Raw genomic sequence first — 26065 nt, 5'->3', positions numbered from 1 at the left:
CTATATTTCCCAGCGTTGGTAAACATGTTCCACCCTGTAACATGCTCTACTCATTGTTTTCTGGGCTTAGTGTGATCATTATAAAACTCTAAAAATAAAGAAGTTTCAGGGAAGAAAAAAAGTTCATTTGTCTCAGTTTCTACAGTTTGTAATGAAACACTTGTAGTCAATCAGTGTTACTAGGGATTTTGATTAACTCCGGGTTAGAGTACGCGATCATTATGAACTACTGGGCGCAATATCTGTGCCATTTAGAAAGTTACAGTGCAACTTCGTTACCGGGCAAGTATCTCATTATAGGAAAGATGACAATGAAAATATAAAATGGGTAAAATGTTTTGGATCCTTGGCTGCAGTCAGAAAATTTCAGTAGAAAATATCTGGCTCGCTGTTGGGAGATTCTCTAATTCGGAGGTTTATATTTCTCTGGCAACATGAGCTTCAACATCAAGAAACCAAGAGCCTTGTGGCTCCTGGGAACCCCCCCCCCCACCTCCCCCACCACCACCACCTCCCCACGTTACCAGAGGGCTTTGGTATGGTCCCAGCTCATTGGAGATATTTGTAATCCAAGCCTTGCTGGACTGAAAGTCAGCAGTGGGCCCTGTGGTCTGGTCCAAAGTGCCTGATGCCTCAGATGCGCTGGACTGTTGCACCACATTGAAATGTCACATGGATATACCCAATGTTATTCAGGGTTACTTTTCTGGAACACAGTTTCAAGCCTGTTAGTGAATCCACGAACGCACTAGACCAAACACGTCAGCGGGCTGGATGAACATGTGGCGCCTAATGTAAGACCTGTTCACTTCCTAGTGTAGTGGAACACGCTAATTAGACTGTTTCATAGCACTTGGTGAGTGTGCTGACCTGCACTTTGGTGTTTGTAGCAGCAGCTTTCCATTGACTGGAAATGAATTCTAGAGGCCTCCTGGGAGGCTCTCCTCATTATGACTGGCGACTCCTCTCACGCACCATTTCATGCACACAAGCATTATGGTCCCGGGGAAATCTTCAGGCTTGGTCCTAACTTTCGGGAGACTGGCAAGATTTAGCTGCTGGCATCTAGGAAACACCAGCAGGTCCATGACAGCCTTGTAGATGTATATTTCTTTGAATTATTGGCATCAAGTCACAGCTTCTATGCTCAGCTTCAGGGAGCTCTTAAAGGGCCCACTACCAATAATAGCAACTTGATTCACATGTTGAATGTCCACCAATTAGTTTAAAGTGCATCTTCGTTGGCTTTGCTCTGCTTTTGAATTGCCAAAAATATGCTTGATCTGTGGTCCAATTACACACCAGATAGAAGAAAAGGAGATCCTTCCTGCTGAAGGAGGACAACTTTTAACTTCTCAAAAAGAGACCGTTTGCAAGTACACCAAGGAGGTGGAGGGCGTGCTCTTATAGGCTACTCATCACATTCTTGGGTGTGGGGGCAGAGGGGTACGGAGCATCATTCTCCATTACACATCTGTCAACCACTTGGTGGAACTCCCTAAATTCCGTGTCATAGTATCCACCCTAAAATCATATGGACAGATTAGAATTACTCTACTCCCTGCTGTCCCCCAGCACGTGCAGCTCTGAACCATGCTCCACCCTTCTGGAGAGCAGAGCCAAACTCCTCCCATACAAACTCTTGAACACTGGCCTGGTCCATCTAACTCTGTTGCCATAAGAGTTTCTGGGGAACATCCTGGAGGTTCGAAAGGGGTATCTTTTTCTCAGATACTATTGATGGGTATCCAGGCTATTGTGTTTGACGCCCACCTTGGTAGTATCTAATTATAAGTGTATTTGGCCACACTTTACTACCTATAGCCATTGAGCCACAATTTAATATTTGTAATGCAGCACCAGGGTGTAAGTCGGGGGTACACGCGGGTACACAGCATCTGCCCACTATTTCACAGGATAGACGCTGTCCACCCTGCCAAGAAGTTGGACACCACTGAAAGATATGCTGAATATGTCCTGGTGTAATATGCAAACATCTGGACACATTCAGCAGTGTCTGCACGTTATTGTCTGCTTTCGATCCGCAACAACGTGCAGGAGGGGAGGGGGCTTTCCTAGTTCAGACTCCTGCTGGACCCATAACAAAAGCCGAATCTGAGGGGTTATCAGGCCTTTTTTTGTTCCAGTCTCCTTGCTGGCAGCAGTCAGGAGCCTCACACCTGAGGTAAATGAAGCGGAGGGGAAACAAACGCTCACACCTTGTTAGCACTTCACACATACTTCAGAGAGGCAGCTTTTCACTTTGTTCAGGCTCTGTTTAGGAGATATGTATGCACTGTATGAATGTCAGATGTATTGGACTTTCCCAGTATTTACACAAAATAAATAGCATTTATATAGTGCTTACTACCCCTGAGGAGGCGTTGCAATAATTTAAATATCATTATTTTTTCTTGTAAAGCACTGTGGGTAAAGGAAGTTTACGCTGACAAATGGCAACATTGTTTTATGCGTAGCTTACAAAAGTGTGAATTTCCTGCCTAAATCAGGAGGGTGTCCCTGTATACTCGAAATGTGCTCCAATGTACTCATGATAGACATGTTAAAGATTTATGTGAAGATCTGATGCCACTTCCTGTGATACCACATCCTGTTATGTCATGTGCCGTGATGTCAGGTGCAGTGATTTCACGCGCTGTGATAGCACTTACATACTGATTAACTGGATTAGTCCCCCCACTTCTTTTTTAGGACTTGTGCCCTGCGCAGCACCAATCTGCGAGTGCAAGAATTCATGTGCGCATTGTATAAAACATAATAAACCATACCTGCAAAATGGCGTACCTGAGCAGGGACAGTTCTCATTGCATGCCTTACCCTTCTATTCAGGTGTTTCTGAGAGATGTCCCTCCATTCCTTTTTCTCCTGCCCAACTGGAGCTCTTTAACTTTCCTTTCCACCCTCCCCCGCCATCTTTCCCCGGGGTCAAATGTTTAAAATACATAGCTTGAAAAACATTAGATTCGTAAATGGAAACTTCAATATTTTTTAGTTTCAAAACATACAAAAAAACCTTGACTTTAGGAAGAGCTAAAAAATATGAAATGCCATTAATAATCTGACATTACATTTTAAGAGCTGGAACAAAGTACAATTAAAAGGATGAAATGCTCGGAAATTGAAAAAGGTCATTTAGGAGTGGGGCTGCTTTACTTTTCAAAAGTCCTCTTGCTGAGTATCATTCGAAAGTGAACTTGGCTTCCCATCCTCTCATGCCTAAGAGACTCTTGGGAATCACTAGAAGTAAGTATTAAAATCAGAAAAATGCCTAGTAAAGAATGAAAAAAAACAAGTGCCTTGAAAGGGGCTGCATTACTTTTCGAATCATTTCATGTCAGAGTTGGGTACTTAAAAGATGAAAGAGTGGAATGTGCCAGTATTGAGGAGTAAAAAGGATGAGCAAAAAGGGGTCAGATTGGGAGCTAACTGCATGATCTCTAGGAGGGGCGTGCTCCACAGTGGCGGCTGGTAGGAGACTGGGGTGGCAGAGGGGAGGGGTTGAAAAATATTTTTGAAAACGCTTCCCTCTTCCGCCGTCCCTGCTTCTCTCTCTGACACTGGGTCCAGAACAAGCAGGAAGCACACAGGCTCCCTTAAGCCAATCACAAGGATTGGTCTGAGCGCCGTTGTTCAGCGCTCCGACAGGGAAAGGGGGCCTATGCATGTTCTTCACCCAGCCTGTGTATAGACAGCCCTTTGGAGAACATGCAAAGTGTGCATGACTGCGTGGCATTACCAAGACAACCGGCCAAACCGTCATGCACACTTAAGTCCATGAACCACTCCTCATCCCTGTGCCACCAGCACGGCTCCGCCTAACACAGCCCGCAACGAAAACTAAAATGATAACGTAATTATCATTTTAATTTTCCCTTTTTACCTACTCTGAGAGCAGGGGGCGACTCTCCTCGCCTTAAGAGGAGCCTCCCCACTGCAGACAGGGGCGGCACCGCCGTAATGGCGGAGGAGCGCCGCCCCCTACTAAAAGAGGACAAATAAAATGATGATAAAAGCATTTTATTATCATATTATTTTTGCAAAAAAGCTAACCAGCGAGTCTTCTGTGGGATGGGGCGGGCCAGGTAATCTTGTTGGAGGCATGGCGGCTGGAGGAGTGGTGAGCATTTTTAAGTTCGAATATGTTTGGCCGGCCGTCTGAGGCTGGCCAAAAACACGTGCACTTAAATTTCTCCACGACGGCTGTGTTGCAGAGCCAGGTTAGAAAAACACCCTAGTCTCCAATGCACTGTCTAAGCGGCAAACGAAGCCGCTCAGACTACTACTAGCACTTTTCTTGTGCTGCGAGTAGCATTCCCCAATGGTTCTGTTGGGTAAAAAATATTTCTTTTATTTGTCCTTATGACAAAAAAGTATTTTACACTGTTACCTCAAAGATACAAATATAAAATTATAAACTAAACGAACACACCATTTTTGGAATTAATCCTTTGTATATTTCGTTATTTTAGAGGACATTGATTGTACAGATATCTCTATTATACATGCATTTGGACGGTTGTCCTAAACATAATTTCCTTAGAACATAGCAAACACAAGCAGTGAGCTTATACGTGATTAAAGTGCATTAAAGTGAAAACAGACATGGAGTGACATTCACTACAATTCACAACTATATATACATTACAAAAATTAAAAGTCAGTCCGAAGAATGCTGTACATTGGTTACAACCCTGTTATACTTTTCTATTTACGGGTGGAACTAAGTAGGGACTGATAAATGTTAATACGTCGACGTTTCGACCCTGTTTCACGGTGCTTGTTTTTCGCAACCAGATCGGGTCTTCATCAGGACTACAATACGACTGGACAACCTGTCGCAATCAAAAACCTGCGTCTCTTTGTATGACGAGGAATGGAAAAAAACTGTCTCTCTCTCCTTCGGCGTTTCGATCAAGAATAATCGAAACGCCGAAGGAGAGAGAGACTGTTGCTCGACCTCTAAGCAAGTGACCGATAAGTGGCACTTATACGAAAAATTACCCAGATTCCCCACCGGCTGGTGGAAGAATCAGACGCATAAACTGCAGAGGATGCGATGAAGAAAAAGACTTCGTAAGAGTGATTACTTCGTAGCTAGAAACTTTGTCGGCTGACAATTTTTCCGTTCCTCGTCATACAAAGAGACGCAGGTTTTTGATTGCGACAGGTTGTCCAGTCGTATTGTAGTCCTGATGAAGACCCGATCTGGTTGCGAAAAACAAGCACCGTGAAACAGGGTCGAAACGTCGACGTATTAACATTTATCCGTCCCTACTTAGTTCCACCCGCAAATAGAAAAGTATAACAGGGTTGTAACCAATGTACAGCATTCTTCGGACTGACTTTTAATTTTTGTAATGTATATATAGTTGTGAATTGTAGTGAATGTCACTCCATGTCTGTTTTCACTTTAATGCACTTTAATCACGTATAAGCTCACTGCTTGTGTTTGCTATGTTCTTAGGAAATTATGTTTAGGACAACCGTCCAAATGCATGTATAATAGAGATATCTGTACAATCAATGTCCTCTAAAATAACGAAATATACAAAGGATTAATTCCAAAAATGGTGTGTTCGTTTAGTTTATAATTTTATATTTGTATCTTTGAGGTAACAGTGTAAAATACTTTTTTGTCATGAGGACAAATAAAAGAAATATTTTTTACCCAACAGAACCATTGTTGCATACACATACTTGGAACCCAGGTTCTGAGGGTCACAGGGCCACCCCATTATAACTAATGGCGAGTAGCATTCCCAGCATGAGAGAAGCACTTGGATTTTGCATCTAGGAGCATGCGCAGTCGGAGCCCAAGATCGGCAGAGAGAAGGAAGTCAGTGGCCGTAGGGAGAACAAGGTAAGTGCTTTTAATTAATTTTTGTTGTGCATTTGTTTTTTTATTGTATTCCCCCCGCCTCACCACTAATCACTAATAGCAGCCACCACTGACTGGACAAAGTGGTGATGGAACACTTTCTGAGTGGGTGTGCTAGATTTTGCCGACCTCACACAAATATCGAAGGAGTTAGCAATGCCATTGTTACAAAGCAACTAGGTGAAGTGGGCTACCCAAGGTTTTCCACGGGGGATTCGGTGGAGAAAGCTTGGAAAAGGGGGCTCAAATCCTAGAACATTTTTCCACATGGTTTAAAATGTTGTAGCTTTTAAGGGAAGTTCTGGAAAAAAAGCACATACTTGTACCCAAAACATCCACATTTTCAGTGACCCTAATGCAGCCGCGGCCCGTGGAGGGAGTTGCGGTGGGGCAGGCAGGCGGGGCGGGGCGGGGGAGGGGAGGGGCAGGGTGGGAGGAAATAAACACCGGAATATGGATGTTTACAGGTAAGTAAACAATCACATTAATAAAACGAATTTCGTTCCGTGTCCTGCATCGCAAAATGCAATGCAGGGCGAGCTACGAAATTCGTTTTATTAATTTAATTGTTTACTTACCTGTATTCATCCATATTCCGGTGTTTATCACCCCCCAGACTGCCCCTCCCCCGCCCCGCCTGCCTGGCCCACCGCAACTCCCTCCACGGGCCGCGGCTGCCCTAATGTAATTGCATTCTATAGCTTGAAAAATATTAATATACCCAGTAGACATATTATGTGACATTTGGAGGCCCTAGAAACAAAACCCCAGTCATCTAGTTCAGGATGTAACAGACCTCAATACTTTAAAGAAATGTCTTCTTAATACTTCGCCCTTAGTTGATAGAGGAAAACTATTAAGTAGTAACACAATTTGTGTTCTTGTGTCTATGTAATAATTCCAGCCCATGACTTTTTAAGTAATTATTTTGATGTCATGTTTGTTCCCCATCCTCCTTTTCTAGCAGATGGGATGAGGATATGATTGAAACGTTCTTTCAGTTAATAGAAAGAGCAAAAGGCTCCTGATGGCGCGCAAGGGCGCAAATGCATTGAGCTTGTGACTACTGAAATGACATTGTGTGGTCTGCTATGCAACTCAGTGCCAGGATTGTTTAACCTAATATACTTTCAAAAAAGTTCTGGTTTTACCGACTGCTTTAGTCCAGAACAGTACCATCAGGCTAGGGTGCCACCAGGCTGGTGTTTTAGAACCATAGCCTAAATTAATATGTCAAACCCAGTCAAAAAAAATGGGGAAATCTGCAAAAGTTGGCCTTTGTTTCTCTTTAAAATTAACATTTTTTATATATCAAATAGACGAGTGAAATGAAAGCTGAAAAATGTGTTCACACAGTCTGATCCTAAAAACAAAACCAGGGACATTAAAAAAAAGTATAGGGTATTGTACACAAATATGTTACTTCAATATCAGCCACAAACCATTACAGAACTCCCAAAAATTAATAAATGCCCCATTTTATCTCTAAGATGAATGTGACAACTCAGCCTCTGACTAGGCTGGGTAACATTTGAGCTATGTCACTGTAATTAGCATAATTTCAGGGATTTTGAGTTATGCTTGTTACCTAAAGTTCCTGAAATTATGCTACTGTGCATAATTATGCTGCATTTCCATTAAAAATGTATTGCAAACTCATGCCAACAACTGAAAGCGTACCGCTGTTGTTTGTGGTTTGTTGAATGCATCCGTGTGCCAAAAATAGGCATTTGGCTCACATTTTTGCGCAAAAATGACAGTTATGAATTTGCATAAATATGCACAATTTTGAGCCATGTTGTCGAATTTTCCCATAATTATGTGAAAGCAAATTTCGCGCGCCCCCACCTCTGCCCTGATGCTCAGAAACATAGTGCCAGGCCTTTCAGCTTCAATTTTGAATGATGATCTGCAACGAAATTGGGCAGGGATTTTTGTTCTAACCAGTTGTATCGGACTAAACCAATATATTTTCATGAAAGACATTTATAGTTTGAAGGAGTGTTAGGAACAAATTAAATAAAAAGGAAACGTGGTCCCGAAGCTATTTAGCATTTCTACTATTCCATGCAATGCTTTTGTTCAATGATGCTGGTACTTGCTGGACTGGAAGAATTCAGCTGACAAAAATCAGATGACATTGTGGGTTTTTTCTTTGCACTGTTGCATCGCCCTCATTTCAGAGCTGCGGAGAGGCACACTGGCCCTTCACTGGCAGCAGCGATATTGGCTTGACCTGCACAGCTGCTGTATCATGTACTAATTGCGAGATAAGTGATAATTATTTTCTTCTTTAAAAATGTGTAACGAAATCGAGGGTGGGCACAGCTGTGGTCACGCGGGGCCATTTGCCCCCAATCGCACTAATAATTAGACAGATTTTGATCTTAGAACGTCATGCTTTTCAGCTTTTCATTTCTACCCTTCAACCAGCGTTCGTCTCTGGCAGCCTTTTCTGGTCCATTGCTGCTCTCTTCGGATGCAAACCCCCGCCCCCCCACCGTCCCCCCCTACCCTCCCCCCTCTAATCGGGCGCCGCATGGTTCCGTCCTGTGCAATCTTCGGTACTTCCGCATGACCTGTCCTATCACCGACCTGCTTTATTGGCCCTTGAACCTCGAAAATGGAAGCCATGCAGCTCAGCATGGGGTCTGATTCAGAACAGAGTAAGGAAAAAAAACCTTAACCCTCTCCCACCACATACACACACGGACACGCGCTCTCTCTCTCTTCCTCCACACCCCCTAACCCCCGCAACTATGGGCTCGGGCAAAGGAAGAAATAGGGAGCCCATTCGGAAAGACAGTCTGTGGTTGTGCGTCTGGTGCAGCGATGTGCCTGTTTCCCCAGGGTCAAGGTCGCATTTACGACAGCACCAGTCCAGCCTTTCATCCTTCGAGGTTGCAAACATGAGTTCCGCTGAGTTTGGATGATTGAGTATTAGTACTAGACCTGTTGTCATCTGAAAAGCCAATTTATCAGTAACACAAGAATAGATCAACTGCGACCTGTACATCAACCCGCCTAACTTGTTGTACCATAAACCTTGCATGGCCTACCTGATTATCCTTGATTTAGCGGAATTATTAATGTGTAGGATTTTTCTTTACCATCTGGTACCGGGACATGATCGGTAACACCACATTCTACAATCCGGAGTTACTTATGCAGAGAGACTCAGAGTCCGCTCTCTTCATTATTACTCCATTCACATGTTACTTCCACCCACCATAGTATCGTCCGTTTGTGTTTAAACTATTTCTTAAAGTTACAATAATAACTGGGGTGTCAAAGCGATTTCATACGCCGATGACACACAGCTGGTCTTCTCATACCAAGAACAGACAGTCTTTGGCAATTTTAAGGGTTGTCTCCGTGACATTGCTATTTGGATGAACACGAAAAAATTAAAACTAAATTCAGGGGAAACGGAGGTGATCTTCTTTGGAAAGGGTCCTGTGCCCTCGCGGATCTCTGGTGGCCTACCGAAATGGGGCCCCCGCCTCTCCCCAACACTAGCGCCAAAAATCTGGGGGTGAGATGGGATGACAACCTCTCCTTTTCTGCTCATATCCAACAGGTATCGGCGGGGTGCCTGAATAAACTAAGAAATCTTCAAAATTTGCTGGACCTACTGCCAGAAGATTGCTGTAAATTAGTAGTCCATACCACCGTAACATCTAGGCAGGACTACGCTAATGGCCTTTATCTTTGTCTGCCTAAGTATGCGATCCAGCGACTACAGATTGTGCAGAATGCGGCTGCGAGGCTGATCAAACATATTCCGTTCAGACATCATGTCTCTCGACATATGCGCAATCTGCACTGGTTACCAGTGACAAGCAGGATTGAATTCAAGGCCTTGAACTTGGCCTATCGGGCACTGCAGGGTAAGTGCACTAACTACCTTAAATTAAGATTCCCCCGATATAGGCAGGCACGGTCACTGCGCTCGAATACTCTGAATTTGCTCTCTGTCCCCCGATTCACAAAGTCTCGTCTTGGGGGTAGAGCTTTTTCGGCAAGAACTGCTAAATTGTGGAACGCCCTCCCACTCTTCATTTGTAATGCAAACTCAGAGCCCTGCTTTAGGAAACAACTAAAGACATGGCTTTGCAATCAGTAATCTGTTTTTATGCTGTATTTTACTACTCAGTTTATCTTGCTGCTTACAAAGCGCCCGGACACCTCCTTGTGAGGTAGCTGTTTGCGCTATATAAACGTCAGTATTATTATTATTGTTATTATTATTACAGTAGTTCAAAGGCAATGGTAAGCCAATAGTACCTTTTTCTTTATGCCTATAACAATCATTGATATTATTTATAGAGCTCATGAATGCCCAAGGGCGTCTTGGCGCTAGCATCTGCAAGGTTCGCGCCAAAGGAAGAAAATAAAGGGAAAATAGAACCAGAAATTAAAGTGGATCCTAAAACTAATACTGAAGTGCAAAGAGCCACGATTTCAATTGTTTCCTAAAACAAGTCAGACAGGACTGCTCTTTTTTAAGCGAATAGGCATTTTTTTTTCTATATTTTTCAATAAATTCAATAATTCAATGAATTCCTGTGATGTCCAATAAAGCTAAAAAGGCTTTCAATGCCTGCTGTAAGAACCCCTGCCTGCTAGAGAACCCCTGTCCTGTTCTTGGTATTTCTGTTCTTGGTAATATTTGCTGCTCGGACTGTACTATGAGTTTGTGTGTGACTGCTGTCATGGTGTCGCCAGGTCCATATCTGCTACCACCTCCTGGAGTGACCCTCTTCTGCTGGCATGGGAGGCTGGAGCCCCAGGAGGCCAGTTGTGACCCTTGGAGACCGGTTTCGGTGCTGCACGTTAAGCGATTTCAGTGGCAACTTTAAAAGGTTGCTCTGGTTCTAGTGCACAATAGCACATCTGCAAACAGGGGCTGATGTTAGAATTCTTGCCAGGGCTGTTTTAAGTTCCCAGTCTGGCCCTGGCTGCTGGCCTACACCCGTTGGAGAGGAGTGTGCAAGTAACTTGGTTATCCAGTTTGAGTGCCTCTAGATGGGCAAAGAGCCCTTTGCCGAGATATGAGCCTTGGGTACATTCACCGCTCATCACCTCCACAACCAGGGGGTGGAATCAACATCCCTAAGCTGTGAGTGGCCTACAATGCCACTGCATCCCTTCTTCATTTTGCTCTGCCCGAGTGACTTGCCTTCAGACCTCTGCCCTCCTGCAAGCTCGGATCCTCAGAGGCCCTACTAGCTAGCCATTGTAGAAGTGTGTGTCAGACTGTACATCCAGTGCTTCTGGCGGGGGAGAACGGTAAAAAAGAAAGACTTACCTCGCTGCGCCAGTCCCGCATCTCAGCTCCTGCTCTCTGAGGCACAGCCAGCACTGAAAAGGCTCCCATGACCAATCACAATGCTGCAATGTACCGTTGTATTTGATTAGCACCGAGGCTCCTCGGACCAAACAGTGTTGTGATTGGTTTTGAGCATCCTGGTTTGCTGCTCAACCAGGGAATGGGGGCCTGGGCTTGTTCTCCACGCAGACTGTGAGGAAAGTGCACATGACTGGTTTGGTCGGCCCAAGATGGCCGACCATACAGTCATTGCAAACTTAGGAGAGGGCAAACCACTCTTCCCCTACCTTGCTCCAAGAGCAGAGCAGCCCCGTCCACCCGCCCACAAAGCAACTGGAAACATGAAATGTTAACTCAACGTTATTATCATTTTATGTTTCCTTTGCAGTGCACTGCTTAAAAGTAGTGAGGCAACGCTTCTCTGCCATAGCAGAGGAGCTGCCCCTGCCACAAATGCCAAGATTAGTAATAGGTGAGATGTGCTGAGCTTGGCTTTCCACAGTCTTTCAAGACCTTGCACCTTCCTGTCTTCTTGTTTCTATCCGAGCAATATTTCCAAATGTCCTGCATCCTGTCCCAAACATGGTTTACTGGGGTGTTGAGAAAACAACTCCGCGCATACCCTGAGGAGGACATCAGTGCCATCGGAAGGATTGTATGTGCCTTGTGCAAGAAATATTTTAAAGACCCTAATTTGAAACAACTAAGAATTGTATTGCACCTTTCCTGGCTATTGAAGCCCTATGTTGCCTAACAGTATTGAATTACACCTAGAACCGTGGAAGAGAGCAAGAAAGGCAATGGGATAGGATCGTAAACCTACTAAGCAGACACCTCTTTGGCACTGCCCCTGGCTAAAAGAGATCCAAAAACTGAGGGGCTTCAAGGGATGGGACGCCATAGGCATCTCTACCATAGGCGACAATGTAGCCAAGGGTAAACTCAAAAGCTTCCGCTCTCTGCAGACAGATTTTGAACGGCATACCTCCCAGTTTTTCAAGTACGCGCAACTCTGACATGCTTGGCAGGCAGAGGCCCTACTCTCTTCCTCACTACCGGACTGTGCACCACTGGACGGGCACCTGCTACAGGACCACATGCTTGCCAAGGCGATATCACTTACATGTCGAACCCTAAATAATAATGCACCAGACCGGTTGGGCAGGCTGAGGGAGACCTGGGAACAGAACTTAGGCGCACTTGAGAATATAGATTAGGAAGCAGCACGGATGCATCACAGGGATGTGGCTATTAAATCCCGTCTCCGCCTCATCCAATACAAAATACTTCATAGAGTCTATTATGACAAGGCCAGACTTCACCGAATGGGCTGAGCCAGAGACCCTAGTTGTCAGAGATTGGGCTTTGAACAGGGAGATTTCTACCATACCATCTGGGACTGCACAGAGATACAGGCCTACTGGAAGAAGGTAGTGGGGGAATTGTGCAAGGTTCTAGAAAGAACTATCCTCTTGGACCCTAAATTTACACTGTTGGGTATATCCGGAGACGTAGATCGGGGATGACTGCACCTCATTTTTACTATGTTAGCCCTGGTGGTGGCATAAGAGACGTAGCACAAACTTGGGGGGCCATAACTGCTCCGTGAGTGGAAAACAGGGATGGATATGTACATGGCGGCAGAGAGGGTCACCTATAAGGTGAGGGGGTGCCCGAGGAAATTTTGCAGGGTGTGTGGCAAATGGAGGGTGTATTATGGTCTAGATGGGGGCCCGGGCCTTTGAGGGGCCCATCCTTTAACATTATAAATAAGGGTTGGCCCCCTAGCTTTCAAACATCCAAGAAGAGGAGTAGCCCTGAGCACCGCACGGTGCCTGCCGCTTTGTTCACGCAAATGCAGGGGGGTACCATAGGTACCCCGCATGTGCATCCCCCCCACCCCCCCCTTCACCCCGGGGGCCCGCAACGGCCCCCGAAGTGAAGGTCGTATGCTTTTCCATGGCAGAAAAGCCGCAGTGGAAAAGCATACTTTCTACTCCATCCTAATATGGCTGGCGGTGTCTGATAGACACCGCCAGCCATGTTAATGCTTTTACGCCGCGGTCGGAAGGCGACCGCGGCGGAAAAGCAGAGGACAGATAGCAAGACCCAACAGCCATTCTAATTTGGCGGTGGGTCTTTCACGCCTCCGCGGCGGTTTTCCCGCATCCTCCGGGCCGGCAGTGGCTTCCGCCGGCCCGGAGGATGCGGGAAATCCGCAATTGTAATAGGCCCCTTAGTCCTGGCCTGAAGCCTGCTCGAAAGGGTTCCAATAGATTGCTTTCTTTCACAATTTGTCGAAGATATTGGTAGACTAGTTTTTCCAATATCTTACTCAAACACGTCAAGAGGGTTATTAGCCAGGAGTATTTGAAATCCTTAGGGTCAGGTTCATTATGGCAGTTTTCCAGATGTTGGGGAAATGTCAATTCTTAACGAGCAGCTGACCAGATCTAGAATTTAGACTTTGAGGATGGGTATAACAACTTTACGAATGTTGCAGGACAGTTATCAGGCTATTGATGCTCATGATACCTTGGTCAGACCTTATTGACCTTGGGGTATATGTCTGTCATCATTGGGTGGGGTCGTGCACAACCACTTTTATAATAACGAGGTTATGAGAGTCCAAGAAGATGTGGTAGGGGTGGCACTTGGGGTCTTTAATAATGAGTATGTGTTGGGGAGATGGGGGGTCTGTACCTGAAAAACTAATGCAACCTAGCAGAGTCTGGGCGGGGTAAGGCATCTTTGAAGAGATATCAGGGGGGCGAGGTGGAGGGGGGCCTCGGGTTGCAGGTCTTGTCATGTCCGCTGGCTTCCCTTACAAGCCAGAGCATCCTTTATGTCCCCTGTTAGGCCATCGCTCGAACTATGGTCATTCACCTGATTTTCTTCAATTTAAGCTGGTCAGTAACAGTCCCATCTGTAACTCACTCTTGCTGAAAAAGCAGGTCATATACAGGCCCAGTGATACCCAATATACAGACCAGATACTGGACCAACAGGTCCAGTGGTGGACTCGTCTGGCGGGCAGTCTGGTGCTGCCAAATGGGTCAGCGTGTGGTGGTTTTTTTGCCCCATGGGCAGTGGGGGAACCAAAGAAAAAAAAACACAGTGAATATGAAAGGTCAGATACAGGATCAACATATTTCAATTTGGTTACATAGGGTATACAGGTTATATACAAGCTGCACAGATCACCACTCGGTTACACTGAATATACAGGTCACACACTAGCTCACTCCATTCTGTTACACTGGTCCCATACCATGTGGAACGTGCTTCAAAAAACCTAAAAAGGACGATTTTTTGCCTTTTAGGAAAAAGCCCTCTTGATTTTCCTCTTTGCCCAAGAGTAGATTTAATCAGCATGGATTCATTTCCATTGCTAAACGCATTATGACTTTTCTTTTAGCATCACTTCATAATGCCAGCACACCACATGTACACTCTGTAAGAAGGGTTCTGGAATTATGCAGTAGGGGAGGACAAAAGCAGCATGGTTGACGAAGTTATGCAGCAAGAAAATGCGAATTATGCAGCGTAATGCGGTGCATTTGTGTTAGTATTACCTCACTATTTTGACATTTTTACACACACAATCTAGGCAAAGATTTAACCTCAAGTACAACTTTGACAGCCAAATACACACATTATCAACTGAAAGGTCACCAGACAACCTTGTGAGGGCCCTTCCACTGCCGCCGACACTTGCTGCTTTGTTTTTAGTAACTTTTGAGACGTTTCTGATAGAGACTTTTTTTCCTGAAACCTGCAGATTATGCGGCAGACGATGGACTATGTGTCAAATGCGGTAAATCCATAATTATGCAAAAAATTCCACAGCCACACAATTGAACACCTCTAATGGCCCTGACTAATAACATAATAGGCGATAACAATAGAGTACCCGCATCTTCCATATAAATAACACTTTCAGACCCACCCACGGGTGGAAGAGAAATGTCGACAGGGGCGTAACACAAGGGTTGTATGTTTTTTCAACGAACTCCGTTGTAACGCATGCCTTTACCACGCATGCGTTACTACGGAATACTATTTACACGCCTATCTTTCTCCACGTATTTTTGCGTGGTGACGTCATACAAAACAAGCATTGGAAATGCAATAGGTCTCGCAGCATTAGAGTTAGTGCTTTTAGAATTGTTTATGGTTTTTTTTGTAAATGTTAAGCATTTTTGTTTCCTGTAGCCAATGCTAAAGAATTAAAAAAAAAAAGCCATAAACATTTCTAAAAGCTCTAACTCAAATGCTCCGAGACCTATTGCACTGTGTGAGGGTGAGGGGTTGAGGGTGAGTGAGGGTGAGTGAGGGTGAGTGAGGGTGAGTGAGGGTGAGTGTGAGTGAGGGTGAGTGTGAGTGAGGGTGAGAGTGGGTGAGGGTGAGTGAGGGTGAGTGAGGGTGAGTGAGGGTGAGTGAGGGTGAGTGAGGGTGAGTGAGTGAGGGTGAGTGAGGGTGAGTGAGTGAGGGTGAGTGAGGGTGAGGGTGAGGGGTTGAGGGTGAGGGGTTGAGGGTGGGTGAGGGTGAGTGAGGGTGAGTGAGGGTGAGGGGTTGAGGGTGAGTGAGGTATTTTTTTTTTTTTTAAAGGCACAAGCAGGCTCTTTGGAGCAAGTATACTGCATTCCTCTTTCCTATAAACGCTGACACTTTGAAGTTAGCCTAGAGCAAAATAAAAAGCTTCCCATGTAAACACAGCTTGACATTTTATTTGGGTGAGTAGTTTATGTATGTCCTGGAAAATACCTTAAGAAATGGGTCGAAAACAGAGTTGCCTCTTAAGTATCATCAACACATTTATTTCAACAAACCAGTTTTAACAGGCTGGGTTGCGTATTAATATTTTTTGGAGTCAAAGGATGTACAGTCTGTGCCAAGTTTTGCTGTTTACAATACATGGTGAAGTCGGGGAGCTGGTAAACTGTGCACGAGGGGCATGCGTGATTCGTAAATGCTACAGCAGTGAGAGTGAAGACAACCAATGAGAGACGACTAGGTCCGTGCACTGGGAGACGGTGTGAGTATCGCAGCCAATGGGAAGCCAAAAAGGCCCTTCTGGCTCACGAGAAGCAGGCGTGAACTGCTGTGCGATTGGCTGAAAGGCTCATGAAGATCGCCGACAACAGCAACCGATACACGAGGAGTAGGCGTGCAGGGCTTGTGACTGGGGCAGGGGAGGGGCTTGCGGGCGGCTTCCCTAGGAAATTGACGTAGCTGTAGATTCAAAATGGCCGCCGGGTTTACGTGCGGTCATTCACGTCCTTGCAGTATTACAGCTCCACAATGTATCTCATGTTCGCTCTTTATTATTTCTAGCGGCTGAGTCGGGTCGGGTTGGGCCCTTTTTACTCTGCCATTGTAGATTCCTTGCTAGCTCTATGTTTGCGGGAGGGGTTAGGGTTGCAAGGCTACTGCTGGCATTTAGAATGTATTTCGAGTTAAGTTTTCATACTGCTCCAAAAGCACGCGGAGTTAACGTGTTTTCACTGCTCGCTTTTCAGGTAGTTGTACAAGTGCGCCCCCAAAAATCCCAGTGCATGAATTCTTTCTCTTTGCTAAGTAAAAAAACAAGCCTTTCACCGTAACACGGCTGGCAGGGGAGGGGGCGGAGAGGGGAGAGGTGCGACACGGCAGTAGGAGGAGGAGGGGGGAGGAGAGTAGGGGAGGCACGGCCTAGCGGCAGGCAGGCAGGGGAGGAGAGGAGGAGGGGGGAGGAGAGTAGGGGAGGCACGGCCTAGCGGCCGTGCAATCAAGTAGTGAGGGGGCGGAGCTGGGGGAGGCTGTGAGAGAGAGTAGGCAAGGCAGGCGGCTGGGGGCATGTGCACGCGCTTTTAAGCTCAATGCACATGCGCATTGAGCTTAAAAGTCACGGGCACTGCAAGGAATCGCCACGATTCCTTGCAAGTTAGATAAAGTCTGGATGAGCCCCTATAGTCTCGCTTGCTCGATGCGCATGCGCATCGACAGGCGAGACCTAAAAAACGGCCGTTTCCTTCCTCTGCGATGCCGATTGCCTTACATCTCGTCTAAAGGTTAGTGTTTTTTTTGGGGGGGGGAACCCCCTCCCAACCCCCCTTTTTATATGTACCCTTTACCACACATGCCTTTACTACGTACCTCGTAGTAAAAGTATGCGAGGTAAAGTCTGTCGTCGTAACCACGCATGCGTTGTAAAGCATGCGTGGTTACGGTTTTCGTTGAAACGGCCTCGTTGTAGTGGCCGTTTCCCGAGATGGTTGAGACTCGGGTGCCCCTGTTTACATTGTGCACGGAGCGGCCATCATTTCGCGTCACGCCCCCCGGACAGTGGGAGAAGATTGTGACGAGGGGCACGTGGAAGGAATCGATGCACGAGGGGTCGCAGGGTGGGGGTTCTGCGACAGGACGAGGGACGTGGAGAATACAGATACGTACACGAAGGAGGGCGACTCGAGGAATAAGATGAAAACCGCGGGGACAACAGAAACGGGAGAGAATGAGCGAGTTCTGACAGTAGGCAGAAATTCGGAGGGGGCAGGATGAAAAGGAGGGAGAAAAGACGAATACGCCTGAATAGAGACTCCCGCATGGGGGAGGGACACATTCGGAGTACACCTGGGTACACGGGGGACTGAGCGTGCGGCGGGTTTTCACACAGAGATGGATACACAGAACGAACGACGCGTGGGAATGGATCAGAAATGCATTATGCACAATACTGAGCTATGCAGAACACATAGAAACATGAGGCGCTAGGGTGAATACGCGGGAGCGTGGGGCCTGAGCAGATAATATACCCCGGGGCAGGGTGGGGGATGACACTAAGCCACACTGTGCAAGTGAGACTCTGGGAGTACGTATCTGCCTGTCAATCGTACTCTCCTGCACTGACGAAGTTACTTCCTTTTCCCGTAGGGAGCAGCATCCCTGTCCCACTGCCCCACTACTGCCCCTTTCCAGCCGGCTCTGGCGCCTGAGCCTCAGATGCGGCCTCAGATGCTCCTGGTGGGCTGTGAGGATGCTTGAAGACACCTTCGGCCCTTGAACTGCCTCCTCCTGGTGAAGCGCACAAGACCCAACGCCTGTGGCTGGACAGTACCTTAGGCAAGAGTATTCCATGGCCTTTTGAGGTCTCCCGGTCATTGTCCCTTCCTGCCCTATGTCTGGATGGACCCACCAGCGAAATAAAATTGGACTGCAACAACTGATTCCCCAAATAATGGTCCTTGAAATTATGCTGACTTGCCTCTATCCAACCAGGTTCTGTCTAGCCTAAAAATCTCACCCACTAGAGGTCTACTGACAAAAGCAGCTGCAGCACCTCTGGGCCAACTGCAAGCTGGACCATGACCAGCCGGGTCTCTTCCCTGGGACCACTCCTTAAAGAAAACACGCTGAACCTTTGTTAACATTTGCAAGCAACACAATCCAGAGCCCTGGACAGGGAGGAGGGAGGGGGAGGCACAGTTATGTTATTAAAGTCGTGTATTAGGCTGTTTTACCATTAGTGTAACCTCGCAGCGCTATATCAACCCTGGTACTGCCCAGCATTCCTACCCCTCACTCACCTCTAGAAATGCGCCGACTGGGAGCGTGAGGCAAAGGGGGGGCACACACAGGATTACCGATGGGCACAGAGAGGGGCAGAAGCAGCTGAAGACCTGAAGAGGAGCACACCCACCGAGAAGGAGGGAGAGAGGAGTACTGAGTGGGGAATGGAGAGGAGACACCTGGAGTGAAAGAGAGGGGCCTATGAGGTTCTGTTAGGGTAAAGACGGAGCCATGTACAGGTAGCTGCGCAGGTTGGAGACACGAAGAGTACAGATAAAAAGACAAAGCTAGAGACAAGCAGAGACGGACGGAGATCAGAAAATACAGGTAGGAAGGAGGAGACTGGAGCGAGGGGTACTGAGTAGAAACAGAGAGGATGAGCGAGACATTCACAACCACAGTAAGGAGAAATGCACAGCGGGCGGGAGAGACATTCAGAACTTAAATACAACTGGGAGAGGAGGCGAGAGCGTGTGAAATATAGACAAACACACGAAGAGGGAGACGTGCAGAAAACACACATGGAGAGAGCATGGGGGAAGAAGGAAGGCATGCAGGACACACAGCGAGACAGGAGTAGGGAGGTACAAGAGGTGTGTACACACGAGGAGGGCCAGGAGGACAGGCGTGTGTACACAGGGAGGGCCGGCAGGAGAGGCGTCTACACACAGGGAGGGCCAGGAGGAGAGGCGTGTACACAGGGAGGGCCAGGAGGAGAGGCGTGTACACAGGGAGGGCCAGGGGGAGAGGCGTGTACATACGGGGAAGGTCAGGAGGAGAGGCTTGCACACAGGGAGGGCCAGGAGGAGAGGCGTGTACACAGGGAGAGCCAGGAGGAGCACCCTGTACACACGGGGACGGTAAGAAGGAGAGGCGTGTACACACAGGGAGGTCAGGAAGTGTATACATGGGGAAGGACAGGAGGAGAGGCGTGTACGCACGGGAAGAGCAAGGACAGGCATGTACGCAGAGGGAGGGCCTGGAAGAGCGGTATATACACAGGGAGGGCCAGGAGGAGAGGCGTGTGCACTCGGGGAGGGCCAGGAGGAGCACCCTGTACACACGGGGACGGTAAGAAGGAGAGGCGTGTACACACAGGGAGGTCAGGAAGGAGAGGCGTGTACACAGGGAGGGCTTGGAGGAGAGGTGTGCACACACACGGAGGGCGAGAAGGAGAGGCGTGTACACACAGGGAGGGCCAGGAGAAGCAGTGTGTATACACGGGGAGGTCCGAGAGGATAGGTGTGTACACACGGTGAGGGACTTGAGAAGAGGAGTGTACACACGGGGAGGGCCAGGAGGAGAGGCATATATAGACAGGGAGGGCCGAGAGGATAGGTGTTTACACATGGGGAGGGCCGGGAGGAGAGGATTGTACACACGGGAAGGGCTAGGAGGAGAGGAGTGTACACACAGGGAGGCCTGTAGGTCCGTAGGACATGCGTGTACACACAGGGAGGGCCAGGAGAAGAGGCGTGTACACAGGGAGGGCCAGGAGTGTATACATGGGGAAGGACAGGAGGAGATGTGTGTACGCTTGTGAAGAGCTAGGAGGAGCGCCGTGTACACACAAGGAAGGCCAGCAGGAGAGGTGTGCACACACAGGGAGGGCCAGGAGGAGAGGAGTGCACACAGGGAGGGCCGGAAGGAGAGGCGTGTACACAGGGAGGGCCAGACGGAGAGGCGTGCACACAGGGAGGGCCAGACGGAGAGGCGTGTACAAACAGGGAGGGCCAAGAGAGGAGGCATGTACACACGGGGGGGGGCAGGAGGTGAGGCATGTACACACAGGGAGGGCCAGGTGGAGAGGTGTGCACACACAGGGTGGGCCAGTAGGAGAGGTGTGTACACACATGGAGTGCCAAGAGGAGAGGTGTGTACATACAGTCAGAGCCAGGAGGAAAGGTGTCCACACACAGGGAGAGCCAGGAGGACAGGAGTGTACACATGGGGAAGGCCAGGAGGAGAGGTGTCCACACACAGGGAGGGCTAGGAGGAGAGGCGTGTACACACAGGGAGGGCCAGGAGGAGAGGTGTGCACACACACGGAGGGCCAGGAGGAGGGCCGGAAGGACAGGAGTGTACACACTGGGAGGGCCAGGAGGAGAGGCGTGTATACACACCGAGGGCCGAGAGGATAGGCGTGTACACATGGGGAGGGCCAGGATGAGAGGAGTGTACACACGGGGAGGGCTAAGAAGGGAGGAGTGTACACACAGGAAGGGACAGGAGGAGAGCAGTGTACACACAGGGAGGGCCGGGAGTAGAGGCGTGTACACTGGGGGCCATGAGGAGAGGAGTGGACACACATGTGGGGCAGAGGGAGAGGTGTGTTCATATGGGGAGGGTCAGGAGGAGAGGCGTGTACACACAGGGAGGGCCAGGACGAGAGGCATGGACAGAGGAAGGGCCAGGAGGAGAGGAGTGTACACATGGGAGAAGGACAGGAGGAGAGTTGTGTACTCATGGGAAGAGCTAGGGGCCAGTCATGTACACACAGGGAGGGCCGGGAGGAGATGCATGTACACAGAGAGGGCCAGGAGGAGAGGCGTGCACACAGGGAGAGCAGGGAGGAGAGGCGTGCACAGGGAGAGCAGGGAGGAGAGGCGTGTACACATGGAGGACCGGGAGGAGAGTCATGTAGATACAGGGAAGGCCAGGAGGAGAGGCATGTATACAAACGGGGAGGGCCAGGAGGAGAGGCGTGTACACACACGAGTAGGGCCAAGAGGAGAGGCGTGTGCACACAGGGAGGGGCAGGAGGCGAGGCGTGTACACAGGGAGGGCCAGGAGTGTACACATGGGGAAAGGACAAGAGGAGAGGCTTGTACGCACAGGAAGAGATAGGACAGGCATGTACACAAAGGGAGGGCCAGGAGGAGAGGCATGTACATAGGGAGGGCCAGGAGGAGAGGCGTATACACACGTGCAAAGCCAGAAGGAGAGGCGTTCATATACAGGGAAGGCCAGGAGGAGAGCTGTGCACACAGGGAGGGCTGGAAGGAGAGGCATGTACACAGGGAGGGCCAGGAGGAGAGGCGTGTACATACGTGAAAGGAAAGGAGGAGAGGCGTGTAGACATGGGGAGGGCCAGGAGGAGAGCCGTGTACACATGGGGAAGGCCAGGAGGAGAGGCGTGTACACACAGGAAGGGCCAGGAGGAGAGGCGTGTACACACAGGGAGGACAGGGAGGAGAGGCGTGTACATACGGGAAGGCCAGGAAGAGAGGCGTGTACACTCACGGTTAGCCAGGAGGAGGGGTGTGTGCACACACACGGAGGGCCAGTAGGAGAGGTGTGTACACACATGGAGTGCCAAGAGGAGAGGTGTCCACACACAGGCAGGGCCAGGATGAGAGGAGTGTACATACAGGGAGAGCCAGGAGGACAGGAGTGTACACATGGGGAAGGCCAGGAGGAGAGGTTTCCACACACAGGGAGGGCCAGGAGGAGAGGAGTGCACACAGGGAGGGCCGGAAGGAGAGGCGTGTACACAGGGAGGGCCAAGAGGAGAGGCATGCACACAGGGAGGGCCGAAAGGAGATGAGTGTACACACGGGGAGGGCTAGGAGGAGAGGCATGTACACACAGGGAGGGCCAGGAGGAGAGGTGTGCACACACACGGAGGGCCAGGAGGAGGGCCGGAAGGACAGGAGTGTGCACACTGGGAGGGCCAGGAGGAGAGGCGTGTATACACACCGAGGGACGAGAGGACAGGCGTGTACACATGGGGAGGGCCAGGATGAGAGGAGTGTACACACGGGGAGGGCTAAGAGGGGAGGAGTGTACACACAGGAAGGGACAGGAGGAGAGCACTGTACACACAGGGAGGGCCGGGAGTAGAGGCGTGTACACTGGGGGCCATGAGGAGAGGAGTGGACACACATGTGGGGCAGAGGGAGAGGTGTGTTCATATGGGGAGGGTCAGGAGGAGAGGCGTGTACACACAGGGAGGGCCAGATGAGAGGCATGGACAGAGGAAGGGCCAGGAGGAGAGGAGTGTACACATGGGAGAAGGACAGGAGGAGAGTTGTGTACACATGGGAAGAGCTAGGGGCCAGCCATGTACACACAGGGAGGGCCGGGAGGAGATGCATGTACACAGAGAGGGCCAGTAGGAGAGGCGTGCACACAGGGAGAGCAGGGAAGAGAGGCGTGCACAGGGAGAGAAGGGAGGAGAGGCGTGTACACATGGAGGACCGGGAGGAGAGTCATGTAGATACGGGGAAGGCCAGGAGGAGAAGCGTGTACACACAGGGAGGGCCAGGAGGAGAGGCATGTATACAAACGGGGAGGACCAGGAGGAGAGGCGTGTACACACACGAGTAGGGCCAAGAGGAGAGGCGTGTGCACACAGGGAGGGGCAGGAGGCGAGGCGTGTACACAGGGAGGGCCAGGAGTGTACACATGGGGAAAGGACAGGAGGAGAGGCTTGTACGCACAGGATGAGATAGGACAGGCATGTACACAAAGGGAGGGCCAGGAGGAGAGGCATGTACATAGGGAGGGCCAGGAGGAGAGGCGTATACACACGTGCAAAGCCAGAAGGAGAGGCGTTCATATACAGGGAAGGCCAGGAGGAGAGCTGTGCACACAGGGAGGGCTGGAAGGAGAGGCATGTACACAGGGAGGGCCAGGAGGAGAGGCGTGTACATACGTGAAAGGAAAGGAGGAGAGGCGTGTAGACATGGGGAGGGCCAGGAGGAGAGCCGTGTACACATGGGGAAGGCCAGGAGGAGAGGCGTGTACACACAGGAAGGGCCAGGAGGAGAGGCGTGTACACACAGGGAGGACAGGGAGGAGAGGCGTGTACATACGGGAAGGCCAGGAAGAGAGGCGTGTACACTCACGGTTGGCCAGGAGGAGAGGTGTGTACACAGGGAGGGCCAGGAGGAGTGGCATGTGCACACAGGGAGGGCCAAGAGGAGAGGCGTGTACACACAGGGCCGCAAAGGAGATGTGCTAACTCTAAGCATACACAGGGCATGGCCAGAAGCATATATGCAGGAGAGGAGGGAAATTCTTAATGCAGTTAAAAAAGAAGCAGTGGGAAGGAGTGAGCCCTGCAGGTTTTTTGAACACGCACAGGTGCAGAGAAGGATGGATACCTGCTGGGCAGAGGGGTGTACACAGAGTTAAGAAAGAACGAGAGGCTTGTGCAGCATAGATTAACAGAAGGAGAGAGGCGGAAACATTCAAAACACACGCCGAGGGAGAGAATGAGAAAATGCATGCACGCAGGACACATAAACACTGAGTGAGACAGTAGAAATAGGGGGGAATGACACATAGAGGTGCGTACACACAGGGAGAGCCCGAAGGAGGGAGACGTGCAGAATACAGATATACATGGGAGGTGTGGAGAAGCAAGCAGAATACAGATGCATGTACATGGGGGGGGGGCAGAAATGATAAAAACCGTTAAAATAGAAGCTGCTTGCAGGAGGGAGACTAGCACCATATGAACATATACAAGAGACGAGGCGTAGGGAGGCTAGCAGAACAGAGGGATGAATGTACAAAGAGGGGAAACACTGGGAAAAAAAGAGTAAGACCTGTAGGGTAGTAACATAGACGGAGGACAGGAGGGAGACGTGCAGTTTATCAGCCAGTTGACAGGGGCAGTGAATGGAATTCTGCAAAATATAGGCATATGCACAGAGAGGGGGACCCGGGAGAGGACCTAGCCAGATACTGATACACACAGGAAGAACCAGAGGGAGACATACAGAATACTAAAACACCGAGGGGAGGAGAGGGCGGGAGACAAGAAGAATGTGGATAAACACACACGAGGAGAGGCTTGGAGAGAAAGGAAACCATTCTGAATCTAGATGGAAACACTGCGTAAGAGAGACGGGTTGATGGAGCGGTGCGGACACACAGAGGGAAACAAACGATCAACAAGACTGACACATCCGAGAGAGATCCAGTTACCAGCGATAATCTGATATTTGGCATGTTAATGCAACTCTGGACGACATAACACACGGTATAACATACTGAAAACACATTTGAAGGCGAAGGGTAGATTAGAAGCATAACGGACAGAAGCCTGGCAGCACTGCAGCAACAGTTGTCCAAACAACCAAAGGCGTCGGAGTAAATAACAACCCCTTCATCTCCTAGGCCCCCCACCCGCACCCTGCCCGGCCGGAAGGAGGCGCTCACTTACCGCGCGCTGCTGACCTGGCTCGTGGCAGGTGCTGCTCACTCGGCTCGAGACGGCTCGGGCTCCAGAGCGCTCGGCGCGCGCCGCTAGCGGCAACTCTGCCACAGCCGATGACACGGGCACCTCCGGCGCCGCTAGAGCCCGCCCCGGGCCCCACACCACGATGAGGTCATATGTACGGCTCCGTGAGCGGTGGTGGGCTCGGCAGCACCACTGACCAGCCGGGTGCTGGCCGTGTGCGCGCGTGGAGAAGGCTCTAGAGCGCACGGGCTCAGACTGCAGACGAGCCTGGGAAAGGTTCTAGATGCAGGATTCAGTAAAAGTCCACTCGGGTCTGGACTGTGCGTGGCGAGGGTTCTAGGCTGCAGGGTTCCCGGCTTGTACGCGCCCTTGCGCGCTGTAGACCGTGCGCGGGTGCTGAAGATTCTGCATTAAAGAGTTCTGCGCCGCGTGCATGCTGAAAGCTCCACATCACAATCTTCCATGAGCGAGATGAATGTGTACACAGCAGGTTTCCAGAACAATCGTGCGCGCGTGGTCTCTAGGACCCCAGTGTGGCTGTGCAGGTATCACGGAATCCTGATACTGAGCCCCGATCCCGAGCCTCTGGGACACCTGACTGGAGGCGGCTGCGCGCGGACGGCTCCTCGCGACCACCGAGGGCTTCTGGGCGAAGTCGCGCAGGTGTCGACTGCTCCAGTGCAGACCGTCTGGATCCCGATGCGTCTAGCTGCGACGGACGGCGAACGCTTGGGTCTACCTAACTTGAAAGCAATATTCTAATGTGCGTGCAACGATGTCCCATTCCTGCCCACGTGTACTGCCTCCGATGACCGTTCCCTCCTTCTGTCGTTCCCCTTTAGCGCTTGAAGCGAGTTCCCCTTGCGCGTAGCACCTTCCAGTGTTGGTGCGCCTCAGTCTCCGAGTGCCTGTGGGTGCGCTCCCTGCCTTGTCCTTGTGCCGGGGGAGGGAGGGAGCGAGGGGCGGGGGCTGGGGTACTGCCATTCATCCCCACTCACTTCTCATTTGTAAATGCATGCACTGGGCTTCCGAGCCCCGCAGCTCGGCGCTGCTTGAAATGTACATGCTGCTGAGCTGACTGACGCACAGG

At 49.6% G+C, this 26065-nt stretch overlaps 1 protein-coding gene across 1 annotated transcript in view; it reads right to left on the bottom strand.

The window, feature by feature from the left end:
• The window catches only part of LRRN2 (leucine rich repeat neuronal 2), a 368071-nt gene extending 342220 nt beyond the window's left edge, over positions 1-25851 (bottom strand). The window contains exon 1 of the mRNA XM_078644634.1: positions 24958-25851. The gene's annotated coding sequence lies outside the window, so the exon portion shown is untranslated. The remainder of the gene's footprint in view (positions 1-24957) is intronic.
• Between the last annotated feature and the right edge of the window lie 214 nt (positions 25852-26065).

The sequence above is a fragment of the Lissotriton helveticus genome, chromosome 5_1, assembly GCF_964261635.1.
Source record: "Lissotriton helveticus chromosome 5_1, aLisHel1.1, whole genome shotgun sequence".
Lineage (NCBI taxonomy): Eukaryota > Metazoa > Chordata > Amphibia > Caudata > Salamandridae > Lissotriton > Lissotriton helveticus.
This window is presented reverse-complemented; position numbering and strand designations above follow the sequence as displayed.